Genomic DNA, 14,136 nt, shown 5'->3' with positions numbered 1-14,136 from the left:
CACATAACATAAAAGTTACCCTCTTCACCACTTTTAAGTGTACAGTTCACTAGTGCTAAGCACATTCGTATTGTTGTGCAACCGTCACCACCATCCAGCTCCAAAACTCTCTTTGTCTTGCAAAACTGGAGCTCTGTCCCAGTGACCGCTAACTCCCCACGCCCCTCCCCCGGCCCCTGGCAACCAGCCTTCTCTTTTCTGTCTCTACGATTTTGACAACTCTAGGGACTTCACGTAAGCGGAATCATTCAGTATTTGTGTGACCATGGGTGCACGAATACCTCTTCAAGACCCTTCTCGCAGTCTTTTTGGCTACATACCCAGAAGCGGGACTGCTGGATTCTATAGCAAGCCTCTGTTTGGCTTCTGGAGGAACCGCCATCCTGATTTTCCCGCCAGCCGCATGTCACATTGCCACCAGCCGCATGTCACATTGCCACCAGCAAGCAGTGCACTCCGTCCTGGTTTCTCCACATCCTCGACAACACTTGTTATTCCATTTATTGGACAGTATTCGTTGACACTCATCGTTTTATCTGGTGAGGTGAGGGCACCCCAGGGGGAAGGAGACAAGGAACCTGCGAGCTGGGTGAGGATGGGGGCAGAAACAGCAAGTGACAAGTTTAGCCAAGGGACAGGAGTGTAATCAGAGAGAGACAAGGCTGGCGAGACAGACCCCTGAGAGCCTTGGGTGCTCTGGGAGGAGCCTGGGTACCCAAGTTCATTGCCAGGAGGCAATGAACCCCTACAGGGCTCTGAGCAGAAAGCGATAGGCCCCCAGATGTGAACGTGGATTAATCCTTGGGTGAAAAGTAGACAGTGATGGGAAGGCAAGAGACAGGTCGGGAAGCCAGATAGGAAAAGCTCAGAACGGTCTGGAAGAGAAGAGAGGATTCTGCAAAAAGCCTCCCACCACCATCAGCTCTAACTGCATTGAGGCCTCACATGGGCCCAGCCCCTGGCCAAGCGAGCCCTTTGCCTCCATCATCTCGGCTTACCTGGTCAGGTGGGTACAAGGCTGCGCCAGTTTATAGATGAGGGAACTGAGGCTCAGAGACTGTAAATAACTTGCTCAAGGTCTCAAAGCCAAGTACGTCAATAGCAGAACCGTGATGCAAACTCCAATCTGTTTCCCATAATCCCACACGCATTTATTGAGCACCTACTGTGTACCAGCCCCACACTAGAGTTGTTAGACGCCAAATTCGTTGCTCTTAACAGTGACTCCACCCCAGCTCAGATAGCAGTCACCCTCCAACCTGCTGTAACTCATGATGCATAAAGGCAGCCAACTAGTCAGAGCGTGGAGAAATTGGAGAACAATCGGAAATTGGAGAAACTGGCTAAACCATGTGAACTATTTTAGTGCACACGCAAAGCCTCACTCTGCACAGAATCTGCTGGGCCTAGGAGGCTTAACTGACAACGGGCTGAGCAAGAGGGGATCCCAAGAAATTTCAGACGGTCCACAGCCTCCCTCCCCAGGGACGAGCGGAACGTTTCCTAACGATGAGGTTTCTACCAAAAAAAGGGAGAGCTCGAGGAAGGCTTCAGTCCCAGGCAATCGCGATCTTTGTAGATCAAAATGGCCAAATTGTGCTGACAAGTTCATATGGTTCAACCTAATACAAAATGATGTCATGTCACTTCCCCTGGCTTTCATTCCTTCCCCCAACAACATTGGTGAGTTCCGACCAGGTGCCAACGGTGGGGACACAGAGAGGAGCAAAACACCTGTGGCTCCTGTCCCCTTGGAGCTGTGACCTGCTGAGGGTCACACGTAAAACACAGTCAGGAGATCGATGGGTGAAGGTAGCCGTAGTGGGGGGGTTACGTGTCTGGGGCATCAGCGACAGCTTCCCTGATGAAGTGCAGTCCAAGCTGACACCTAAAGCATGGACAGGAATTGCCCCAGCAAGGGGACAGGAGGAAAGTGTCCCGGGAGAGAAACGAGAGCCGGGAGGCACCACGGGAACGGATGGGAAGCATGACCTGGCTTCACTGAGGGAGGAGACGGCCTGGCAGATAGATGGAGAGCAAGGCTTTCATCTGTTTAGACTTTCAAAAGTCAAGGCAAATAGGGCCGAATGTCGAAAACATTTTAACAATTCCTGCTATGTTTTCCCTTTTGTTAATTTAGTATTTTTTTCTTTCTCTCTCTGGCCACCACCATAAAACCTAAACCAGGAGGCTTTTGCCCCCTGAAGGGCCAGTGGATAACATCGGTACCACATAGCAGGGAATGAGGCGGCTAGATAACAAACAGCAGTGGGGGGGTGGGGGTGGGGCAAGGTGTAAAGAGAGGGATGGGGGTGGGCAGGAGGAGGGGAGGGAGGCAGGCTGCGGTCAGGCTGGAGGGTGTTGGGGCAGCAGAGAGATTCAGACAGGCTTAGGGGATGTGAGGACACTCAAGCTGGTGCCCGTGCCCCCCAGGATGTGTCCGCATTGGGCCTTACGCTGTACCCTATATGGCAAGGCTGCCGCAGAGATGGCTGAGGGTCCCCAAGCAGGTAGGACTGAAGACGGTCTCACACAGACCCTTGCTGAGCCGAGCCGAGGACGCCCAGGAGCTGAGAGGACCCGGAGATGGTGTTACGGGTTGACCTGCCTCCCTCAAAAGACATGTTGAAGTGTTAACCCCAGTACGTGCGAAGGTAACCTCACGTGGAAGCAGGGTCTTCGCAGATGTAATCAAGTTAAGATGAGATCATTAGGGTGGATCCTAACCCAGTGCGACTGGTGTCCTATAAGACAAGTCCTCAACCTGTTAGGAACCGGGCTGCACAGCAGGAGGTGAGTAGCCGGTGAGCGAAGCTTCATCTGTATCTGCAGCCGCTCCCCAGCGCCGGCATCACCGCCTCAGCTCCGCCTCAGATCCTCAGGCATTAGATTCTCATAAGAGCACCGGTCCCTGGTGCCACAAAGGCTGGGGACCGCTGCTCTAAGAAGAGGAGAATGCCATGTGAAGGTGCAGGCAGAGATGGGAGAGATGAAGCTGAGCCTGGAGCTGGGAGAGATAAGGAAGGATCCTGGCACTGGCAACAGCCTGAGCTCAGATGTCCAGACTCCAGAACCGTAAGGCAATAAATTTCTGTTGTTTTAAGCCACCCAGTTTGGGGGACTGTGTTACAGTAGTCACAGAAAAGTCATGTAGATAAGAGGCTTGACTCTGAGACGAGACGTTCGGGAAGAACAAGGCCCACAGTCAACCAGTGCAGATAAACTAGCCACATCTGAGCAGGTACAGTGACAGCAAGTAGGATAAGACACACCTTCCCCAACGCCTTCAGGCCATGTAAGCTTCTCCACGCAGCCGGACACCACCTGTGAAAGGAAACGGAAGGGGGACACCCTTACCAGGAGTGAGGGCTTTGAAGCGACCGGATATTTGCCTGGAAAAGGCTGTTTTACAAAGGAAGAGGCTGACTGACTTTCAGTTTGGTCACCCCCACGTCCCCCACCACCAAGACATCAGCAGGAAAGGGGGGCGCAAGGAAAAATGAGATCACTTATAGGAAACCAAGGTATTTCGCGTACCTTTGTCCACGAACGTACGTTTTATCCCACGGCACTTGTTTTTATGAATAGTGTCCATGGAATTAGGGCGTCTCTTTAAGTATCAGCAGAGAAGAGGCTCAGGGGCAGGAAACTGAGGTGGGGTGCGTTGGTGCATCTCCAGATGGGGCGACCCGATTTATCATGAGGATGTTCACCAGAGCATGACACAAAAGTAAAATGGCGGAAGCAACCTAAATACTCAACCATATGAGATTGGGCAAATAAATAATTATAACGAGTTACCATTAAAATCATGTTGTCGAAGATTGCTTAATAATATAGGGAAAAGGTTATGATAAATGCTAAGTAATAATAATAAATCAGCCTAAAATACTGTGTCTACATATTGTTCCAATATTTATGTGATGATATCATATCAGCCTAACTGCTGTAACAAACAACTCCCAGAGTTCAATGACGCCAACACAAAGGTTTACTTCACTCTCACGGAACTATCAGGGTAAGTGGGGTCTCTACTCCACTAGGTCATTCAGAAACCCAGGCGCCTTCACGCTAGTGACTTGGCTGCCCCCTAGGATCTTGGAATCCTTCACAGCGTCCTTCCCATCCCATGAGCAGCAAGAGAAGAGGAAGCACAAGGAAGATCAAAAGATTTTATGGGCCAGGACTAAAAGTGGGTGACATCACTTCCTCCCACATTCCATTGGTCAAAACTCAATCATATGGCGCCCTAGCCACAGGGGAAGCTGGGAAATGTAGTCTAGCTGTGTGCCAGGAAAAGAAAGGAAACAGGATCTGCTGAACACATTGTATCTGCCACAGTTAATACACAATAGCAAAAAATACTGCAAAGAAATCACCGCATTTTAACCGTAGTTATTTCTGGGTGGTGAAATTATGGGTATTTAAATTTTTGCATATTTATATTACTTTGAATTTTCAAATTTTCTGAAATAAACATTTAGTACTTGCTCTGAGAGGAAACAATGTGATTTAGTAACTGACAAAATAGTCTCCAGGCTTCCTTTGGGATTTGGACCTGCTAATGCAGTAGTCAGGCTTTAGAGCCAGACTTTCGGGTTACGTGATCCAGGAAAGTTACGTCACCTTCTTAAACCTTAAGGTGTCCACATCTGTAGATGGAAAATAAAAATATACCGTACCGCAAAGCTGGTACAGTATATTTTTTAAAACAATAGAAATTTATTCTCTCACAGTTCAAGAGACTAGAATTCTGAAGTCAAGGTGTCAATGGGCAGGTCCATGCTTCTTCTGAGTCTCTGATAGAATCCTTTTTTGCTTCTTTCTGGCTTCCGGTGGTGGCCGGCAAACCTTGGCTTATGGCCACATCTCTCTCTCGTCACTTGGTGTTCTCCCTATGTCTCTGCCTTCTTCTTCTGAGGACACCAGTCGTATTGGATAAAGACCCACCGTACTAATGTGTGACCTCATCTTAACCGATCACATCTGCAACCACCCTATTTGCAAATAATGTCACATCTAAGGCATTGGGGGTTAGGACTGCAATATATCTTTAAAATTTTATTTATGAATATAATACTACAGATAATAATACTGTATTGCATATTTCAATGTTAAGAGAGTAGATCTTAAAAGTTCTCATCACGAGAAAACAAAATTCTGTAACTGTGTGTGGTAACAGATGTGAACTAGACATACTGTGGTGATCATTTCATGATATATACTAATATCAAATCATTATATTGTACACCTGAAACTAAGACAATGTATGTTAATTATACTTCGAAAATATCGATTGCTCAAATTATCATCTTTAAGTAGCCTTTATACCACACGAAGTAAACAAAAAACACTTCCAAAATTTTTTTTACATTATCTTTTTTTTTATATTGTGGGAAACTACGCAAGACATAAAATTTATCACCTTAATCATTTTTAAGTGTTCAGTTCTAGGGCATTAAGTATAGTCACATTGTTGTGTAACCATCATCACCATCCATCCACAAAACTCTTAATTTTGCAAAACTGAAACTCTGTACAAGTTAAACACTAACTCCTCATTGCCCCCTCCCCTCAGCCCTTGGCAACCAGCATTCTACTGTCTGTCTCTATGAGTGTGACTTCTCTAGGATTCTCAAATAAGTGGATCATATGGTACATACCTTTTTGTGACTGGTTTATTTCACCCAGCATAAGGTCCTCAAGGTTCATCTGTGTTGCAGCGTATGTCAGAATTTCTTTCCTTTTAAAAGCTGAATAATATTCCTCAGCATATATTTTTTGGGGGAGTTGGGGTGGGGAGGGCACAATTCAACCCATTACCGGGGCCGGAGGACGGAGTTTTGGTCACTCCAAAGTTAACAGGCCATAGACATAAGGAGGAACCGACACAGTTGAAGGGTGACCGGGGGTGGGAGGGAGTCAAGGGGGATGTGCCCTTGGTACCAAAGAGAGAGGATGGTTGGTTCCTGCACTGCTGTGGGTCCAGGAAGAGGAGGGTGGAGACGGACCGTTGGGTTAGCTCGGGGGAGGTCACTGGTGCCCTCGACAGGAGCGATGTCAATGGAACAGAAGAAACGAAGCCTGTTTGGAGTAAGTTCTGGGAGACTGGGATGAGAAGAAGCAGATGCAGCCGGCAGATAACTCTTCATCAAATTTTGTCATAAAGGGAACAGAGAAATGGCGAGACGTGCAGTCGGAGGCTTTGTAAAGACAAAAGCAGTGATGACGTGTTTGTATTTGGATGAGAATTATCCAGCAGGGAGGGGATATCTGATGATGTGGGACAGAGAGCGGGTGGGGTGGCTGGGGCAGGAAGGCGGCTGGTGGGATGGTCCCTAAGGGCAGGAGATGGGATCTGGTGCCCAAGGCAAGGCTGGGCATCTCTGAAGCAAGAGGGGGCAGAAGGAGCGGGCCAGGTGCCGGAGGGGAGTGGCGGCAGTCCCTGGAGAATCTGTGTATTGTTTCTGTCCCTCTGAAATAGGAAGCAGGGTCATTAGGTGAGCGAGTCAGGGGAGCTGGTATTGATGGTCTAGGAAGGGAGGAGGAGGAAAAATCACAGAATAGTAAGCTACGAGAGGGGCATGGGAATGGACCAGGAAGGGACGCGTGAATGCCCTTGCTGTGGACTTCCTGCCAGGCACCGCGCGGATGACATCGCCACACATTTTCTCATATAATTCTCCCAACAACTCTACGTGACATACGGGAGTGCCCTCTGACCTGCAGGGGCTACATTCCAAGACCCCCAGTGGATGCCTGAAACCACAGATAGTGCTGAACCCCATAAATACTGTGTTGTTTTTCCTATACGTACATACCTTTACAGGTAAAGGAAGCACTTGATTTCTCCTTGGCATATCCGAATTGCCAGCATCACTACGCTTGCACTTTGGGGCCTTTATTAAGTAAAATAAGGGTGACTTGAACACAAATACTGCAATATGGTGGACAGCTGATCTGATAACCAAGACAGCTACCAAGTGCCTAACGGGTGGGAACACTGGACAAAGGGATGATCCACGTCTCAGGCAGGACAGAGCAGGACGGTGTGAGATTTCATCGTGCTACTCAGAATGGCTCGAAATTTAAAACTTATGAATTGTTTATTTCTGGAATTTTCCATTTCTTATGTTCAGACTGCAGTTGACCAGCGACTGAAACCACAAAGAAATGTTCTTTGTTCCTGCAGCCCAGGAAGCTCTCAGGCCCCTCCTCTTCTCTCTCACTTGCTAGGTGGTCTCGTCCTGTCTGGTGCCTGTCAGTACCCCTCTACAGTCGGGGGTCCCACATTCACCTCTCTAACCAGCCTTCCCCACTGAACCTAGCTAGACTCATCTCGCCAATGGCTACCTGGTTGTCTAACTGGCAACACCAATGTAGCGCGTCTAAGATAGAACTTTTCTTCTCCAAAACTTGCTTTCTCATCTCAGTCAACGGCTCTTCATCCAGCAAGTGACTGCAGCCCAAAACTCTAGTCATTCTTGACTCTGCCTTTTCTCAAACCACCCCCCGTCCCCCACATCCAAAGCATCAGCCAACGCTGGCAGCTCCACTTTCAAAATAGATCCCAAACGCAATCCCTTCTCATCTACCGCTTCCGCCCAACTAAAACTCTACCCACTACACATTACCTCCCCACTCTCCTTCCCTTACTTTTGAAAATGAACTTCCTGCCTGCACATCCTGACTGGGCAGGTGAGGAAGGGAGAAGGTGACAATAGTCTGGCAGAGCAATGAGGAAAAGGAAACAGGAAATGAGAGAGAAAAAGAGGCTACAGGGAAGGGCAGCCAGGAAGCCGCTGGGGGCCAGGCCAACCCCACCCGAGGCATGGCCAGCCATAGCCCCCGGACGGAGGAAGGGTCACTTCTCTGTTGAACCAACAACCACCACCCCTCCAAGCAGGGGCCAGAACCACCACGACACCTTGCTCGCCCAGGATCTCTTCGGAAAGCCCACCATGGTTATCTTCAAAAGCCTCAGGGTTCTTGTCTATAAAACGGGGATGCAGATAATGATTGGTATCTCCTAAGGCTGTCGTTGACAGAATTAGCGGACAACACGCATGCCAAGCGCTCAGCAGATAGAAGCCTGGCTGGCCACCACGGTTGTTGTTGCTGTATTATTATTCTACCCCAGCAGTCAGAAGCTGAGCAAAGGTCCTTGTGCACCATGAATAAAAAGGCTTTTCCATCCAACTTTATCCTTTGCATCCCAGAATAACCCCGCTGGTCTCCTCACCAACCCCAGACCAAGCCACTGAGTGATGCCACGCTGGGCAGTGTCATCAAGGAGGCAAGCGAGATGCAGGGCCGGCCTGGAAGCTCTGAAGCACACGAGGAGATAGACAGGGGTTGGGGTATCTTTGAACCAAGGCTGTCAGTGATGGGCAGATTTAGGTTCTGGGGAAGGACCAGGAAAGAAGCCTTAATTCGACGGAGGGGTCAGGGAAGGCTTCCTACGGAAGATAAATAAAAGTGGGCAGGACAGTCCAAGAGCTGGAACCACACAGGTAAAGGCCAGGAGGTGTCCAATGCCCTGGGGAATAAAGAGACCCAGGAGTGAGGTGGTATTCTAGGGGCAGAGAGTATGAGGTGGAGAGAGGGCAGGGATGAGCCTAGAGGAGCCAGCGGGGCAGGCCAAGGGCCTGTGTGCCCAAGTACATGGTTTGGTCACCTGCAGGTGACCAGGGCCATGGGAGTGGCAACAGGTGTTTTTTGGAGCACTCACCCTGAGGGCTGTGGATAGTATGGGGTGAGAGAGATGAGGACAATTGGACAGATGGCGACCATGGGCACCATGGGAGACACGTGGACAGCCAGACAGGGGGGAGAGAGGGGTGGCCTACGGAGAGAGTTGGAGGTACAACTGTCAGGATTGGTGCGGTCGGCAAAATAACATCCCCAAAGACGCCCACGCCCTAATCCCCAAACACGTGAGTATTATCTTACATGGCAGGAGAGAATTAAGGTTGCAGATGGAATTACCGTTGCTGATCAGCTGACTCTGAGCCGGGGAGACTATTCTGGCTCATCTGGGTGGGCCAGTATCATCATAAGGGCTCTTAGATGTGGAAGAGGGAGGAAGAGTCGATGTCATAGTGGAGAAGAACTCGACTGGCCACTCCTGGCCTTGAAGATGAAAGGAAGTCACCAGCCAAGGTGTGTGTACGGCCTCAACACCTGCAAAAGACAAGGGAACTGCTATCTCCCCAGGGCCTCCAGAAGAGATGCGAGGCTCCTCATGCCTTGAACGTAGCCCAGGGAGACCTGTGTCGGACTTCTGATCTCCAGACCTGTAAAAGGGTAAATCCGGGTTGTTTTAAGCCGCTAAGTTTGGGGTGATTCGTTACAGCGATAACAGGAAACTGACAGGTGAGAATGGGGGATGGGAGAAGGGAGCATTAAGGGCGTCTGGCTTGGGGATTGGAAAGATGGCAATGCCACCAATCGTGAGAGGCCACAGGAGGACGAACGCGTGGGACAGGAGGAATCTTCCTACTGACTTGACCTGACCTGAGCAGCCCAGACCAGGCCGTCATGGGGCACAGAGCCCAGGGATCTCAGTGAAGGAGGGGACGGCCCGCCCATCATCACACGCCGCCCTTCATCACATCTGGGGGTGCAGTAGCTGTTGTAGGATAGATGGGTGGCGAGATCCCCCACAATTCCTTGGGTCTCATTTTTTAAGTATCAGAACAACCACACTTGATAAGCTTTCGCTTCCTGACCCACGAGCCAGAGAAAGAGAATTTAAACCTGGAGGACAGAGGTCAAGGCGGGGTTAGAAGCCCAGGGTATAACTAAGAACTCTGGGCGCTCAGGTGGGAAAAGATGTCCGCACACCGGGTTTCCCTGGAGGAGGGAAAGAAGGTGGGACTGGCTGCAAACCTCTGCCACCTCCACAGCAATGCTTTCCTTCAAAATACAAAAGGCGGGCGTGGGGGGCTCCTGCTCGCAGGAGGGGCGCGGGGCTCTCCTCCGCCCAGGCCGCGCTGGCCTCTCCGCCGGCTTCGTCCCCCGCCTCCCCCGGCCCTTTGTCCGGCTCCCGCGCTGCGGCGCACATGGTCTCCTGTCAAATTCCGGCGGCTCCGGGGGACACGTGTCGGGAAGCAGGCAGCTGCGGGTGTGGGGGGGGAGGCTGCGTAACCATGGAAACGGCGGCCAATGGGAGGCCCGCGCTGCCCGCGGGGGCGGAACCGAGCGCAGTCGGAGCAGGAGGGCGGGGCGGGGCTGAGGCGTCAAAAAAAACGAGGGCGGGGCCAGGTCTCAGTGGCCGGGCCCTGGGCAGTCTGCCAGGCCAGGACGCTCTGGCCGTTATCTGTACGGCGCAGTTTGGGGAGCATCTTGACGGCGCTTCCTTGGCATGAATGGGATTTTCCTTGCCTTCGGTTATAAGGATAAGATTCTAGAGTCCAGCAGATCGGGGTTCAGATCCTACCAGAAACACTTAGCTGTGTGCCCTGTACAAGTAACTAAACCTTTCTGTGCCTCAGTTTCTTCATCTGATAAATGGAGTAATTGTAAAGCTCCAGCGAGATAATCAGCAATTTGCACGAGCCTGACAATAGAAGGTGCTGTCAACAGCAGTGACTCTATGACTAAGGTCTTTTCCCTGACCTTTCCGAAAGGAGGACCCCGTAAGGGTGTGAAGAGTCCACCCTCTCAGTTGGGGGCTCCCAGGGTGCTGACCTCTGACTCGTTTGCTTGGCTGGTTTTAATGACGGCCCCCGCAGTGCCTGTCAACAAAACGGGAAGATGGGCCTGGAGGCTGACAAGCTCCCCATGGCAGCATCACCGCAGGCTGTCGAGTTCCTGGAGGCGGACACAGCGCTGACCATAGCACTGACCACCTCCAGGAGCAGGGGCAGAAAGAAAGGAAGGTTCAGCGCCAAGAGCTGGGGGCCAGGAAGCAAGGTTTGGGCACTGCTGCCAACCAGGCGAGTGACCAATGCACGTGTTTTTACCTCTCTGGGCAAAAGTATCTTGTAAAACAGTGAGGCCGATACCTGCTGGCCTCCCACTCAGCGTGGTGGAGAATCTGAAATGAGGAAATGGATTCTCGAAAAAACCGTTTGTTCCAAGTAAGCCTGGAAGAGGTCAATGGAAGCAGAAACAGATGGCAGACTGCACGGGAACAGACCCGGAGCCTCTCTCCTGACTTCCCCAGGGCTCAATGCGGGGCCTGGGACATACATCCCCTAGCCAGGAGCTTCAATTAACTAGGACATTTCTTTCATGTTTATGAGCAAGTGGAAAATGCATTCGTTCATTCATTGTTCGTTTCGCATAGTTTTCTGTGGGTCTGCTATGTGCCAGGCGCTGTGCTAGGTACTGTGGCTACCGCAGTGAATAAAACACAGCCCCTGCCCTGAAAGAGGTCACCATCTGGCTGGGGAGACAGACGTTCAAGAAATAAACATGCAAACAAACAAGTGCCCACAAACATCCGTGAACGCTCTAAAAGGGAAACACAGGAGCCAGAGCGTGAAGGAAATAAAAAATGAGTCTGGAGGAGAGAGCAGGCAGGGCAGGCCTCCTTGAGGAAGTGACATGTCAGAGGGGGCCGAGGATGGAGCAGGTGTCAGTCCAGTGAGGAGGGGAGGAGCAATATTCCAGGCAAGGGGAACGGCGAGTGGGTGCCTTGAGGCTCGGGGCACTCATGCAAGGAGAGGGGCCGTGTGGCCCAGAGGCCAGCGAGGCGAGGAGATGCTGGCTGAGTCAGACAGGGTGACACCCAGGATCTCGATGTTTAAAAAATGGCTACAAAACAGGCTCATGGGAATTTACATTAAAACATACACCCCATTTTTCCACGTTATCCCCTCGATTTGGCTCATATTCAGTCTGGTTTCACCTGCCTTCTACCTTTTCCAGTCTGAAGGCACTGGATTATCCAGAATCAGATGTGTTTCGTTAATACTCGGTGTGCTCCACCGACTGTGACAGAAAAGACACACACACTTATTGAAAAATTGTGGCACAAAAGTTAGAATTAGGGTTGGGTTGGAGTTGGATTTGAGTTTGGCGTTGAGTTTGGGGTTAGATGTTGAGTTTTGGTTAGGGTTGGGTTTGAGATTAGGGTTGAGTTTTCAGTTAGGGTCGGGTTTGGGTTAGAAGTAGAGTCGGAATTGGGTTTGGGCTAAGATAGGGTTGAGGTTAGGTTAGAGTTAGTGTTAGTCTCAGGATTAAGGTTGGCTCTGGGGTTAGGGATGGGCTTAGGGTTGGTGTTGGGTTAGGTTTGGATTGTGGACTTGGGCTTCATTAAATATATTTATATCATTAGCACCCAATAGAAAATCTGGGACATAGTAGATGGGCAACAAATATTTTTAATGAATCAATTTGTGGTTTATCGTGAACCCAAAAAACAAAGTGGCCAGCAGCATTATGTCCCTGGACATTCTGGTCATTTGTCTGTGTTTTGCTAAGTGTAAACAGTCTGGTAAAACTCGCCGGGCACTAACTTTATATTCTTCTCTCTCAGACTACACTAAAATCATTCCCGTGTAGGAAACAAGAGAGAAATAGTCTGTGCGTGTCAAGCCGGTGACCAAGGTCGGGAAACAAGGAGCCTAGGACACCAAATACTTGGAAACAGCCGAGATGTGGGGGGCAGAGGTGGGTTCCGGTGGAAGTCACAGCAAGGATGGGGGATGGGGACAAAGGACAAAATCGGGCTCGGGAAGGTGGGATTTAGATGAGGAGCTGGGAAGGAAAAAGGCGAAGAGATGAGCAATAAAGCTAAAATGTTAGGCAGAACACAGATTACAGAAGGAATTATAAACCATATACGTGCAACTTGAGTGACTCCCGGAGCCCATGTGGCCTCATCTCTTCAGAGTCTCATTAAAAAAAGCTCGAGACGCCCACCACAAATTATTTATTTTTTTCTTGCAAAGAACATTAAGGAGAGCCCAATTTCTACCTCTCAGCAACACTTTTCAATGCCCTCACCTCTCCCTCTGGGGTTCCTATATCATGTCTGTTCCCGAAACCCTCACTTGCCTCCCCCGCATGTGGCTGCCCCGTCCTCTCTCAATTCTTTATTGTACAACTCAACTCAGCCTCAGGGACTCAATTTCTTTGTTCCTCCTCTATCCTCCCCACTTCACAGAACCCCCAATAAGAACAGCCCAGAACAACCCAGCAAGTGCACGACCTGGCCCCTTCTCCCTGCTCTACATCCCCGCCCCTCCCTGGAAGCAGATTGGGAAAGACAGAGCTCCCTGCAGAGGGCAGAAGGAAGGGCTGAACAGGTGAGGTCAAGATTCTCTTCTAGGAGGCTTAGGTGGGTGGGGAAAGTTCCGTAACTTGTCCCTGTCATAGTATAAATATTGCACCACCTCCAGTGGACAATGGGGAATCAGGGGAGGGTTTGAGTTGGATAGTAAGGTGGTCAGATCTGTGAGCTCCTTGGGAACAAGGCTCTGTGTGTTTTGTGGGTGCCCCTCCACCAGCACCTAGGACATCCTGGTTAACTATGTAATGAGTGAAGAGGTCAGTGACGAGTGGCCAGCCGGATGGATGGATGGGTGGATGGATGGGCAGATGGATAGATGGATAAGTGATAATTTACGGACAGAAGGTAGGATGGATGGGTGGATAGATGGGTGGGGGTGGATAGGATGGGTGGGTGGATGGATGATGGATGGATAATGGGCATGGGTTTGATGGATATTATGGATGTGGGTGGTTGGATGGATGGACAGAAGGGTGGTGGGGTGGATGGTGGGTGGATGGATTACAGAACTGCATGAGCATTCTGGATTTTCATGCAGGCCTAAAGGACCCTAAGACAATTACACTCTCACCACAGCCTCTCTAAGTCCTCGTTCTTCACCTTTGTGCCAGTCAGCCAGAAACCTTACAACGATGACCCCTAGGCTCACAGGGGATGGGGGCAGGCTCTTCCTCTCACACAGAGAAGCATCTGGACAGCCTCCACCAGTCTGCTGGGAATGGCCCCCGCTCCCCTGGGCAAGACCCGTGTCTCATGGGAAACCTCCCAGTGCTTTTGGCTCTAGCCGTAATTCTGGTTTCCAGCAACACATAAAAATAGCTTCGAGGACATACAGGAGGTGGGAGGGGGGAGACTTAGTCCTGGCTTCCAGAAGAGCTAGATCCATATGACTC

General features: G+C 50.4%; 1 long non-coding RNA gene across 1 annotated transcript; it reads right to left on the bottom strand.

Moving 5' to 3' along the window:
- Positions 1-7,165: 7,165 nt before the first annotated feature.
- LOC120601616 (uncharacterized) lies at positions 7,166-10,064 on the bottom strand. The gene is made up of 3 exons (XR_005652485.1): positions 9,892-10,064; positions 8,732-9,183; positions 7,166-7,993 (listed from the first exon to the last, which is right to left on the bottom strand). It is a non-coding gene; the product is annotated as an uncharacterized LOC120601616 (long non-coding RNA).
- Positions 10,065-14,136: the final 4,072 nt, after the last annotated feature.

Source organism: Pteropus medius, unplaced genomic scaffold (genome assembly GCF_902729225.1).
Source record: "Pteropus medius unplaced genomic scaffold, Ma_sr-lr_union100, whole genome shotgun sequence".
In the NCBI taxonomy this organism is placed as follows: Eukaryota; Metazoa; Chordata; class Mammalia; order Chiroptera; family Pteropodidae; genus Pteropus; species Pteropus medius.
Note: the sequence above shows the minus strand (reverse complement) of the source record. Positions and strands in the feature narration are given on the sequence as shown.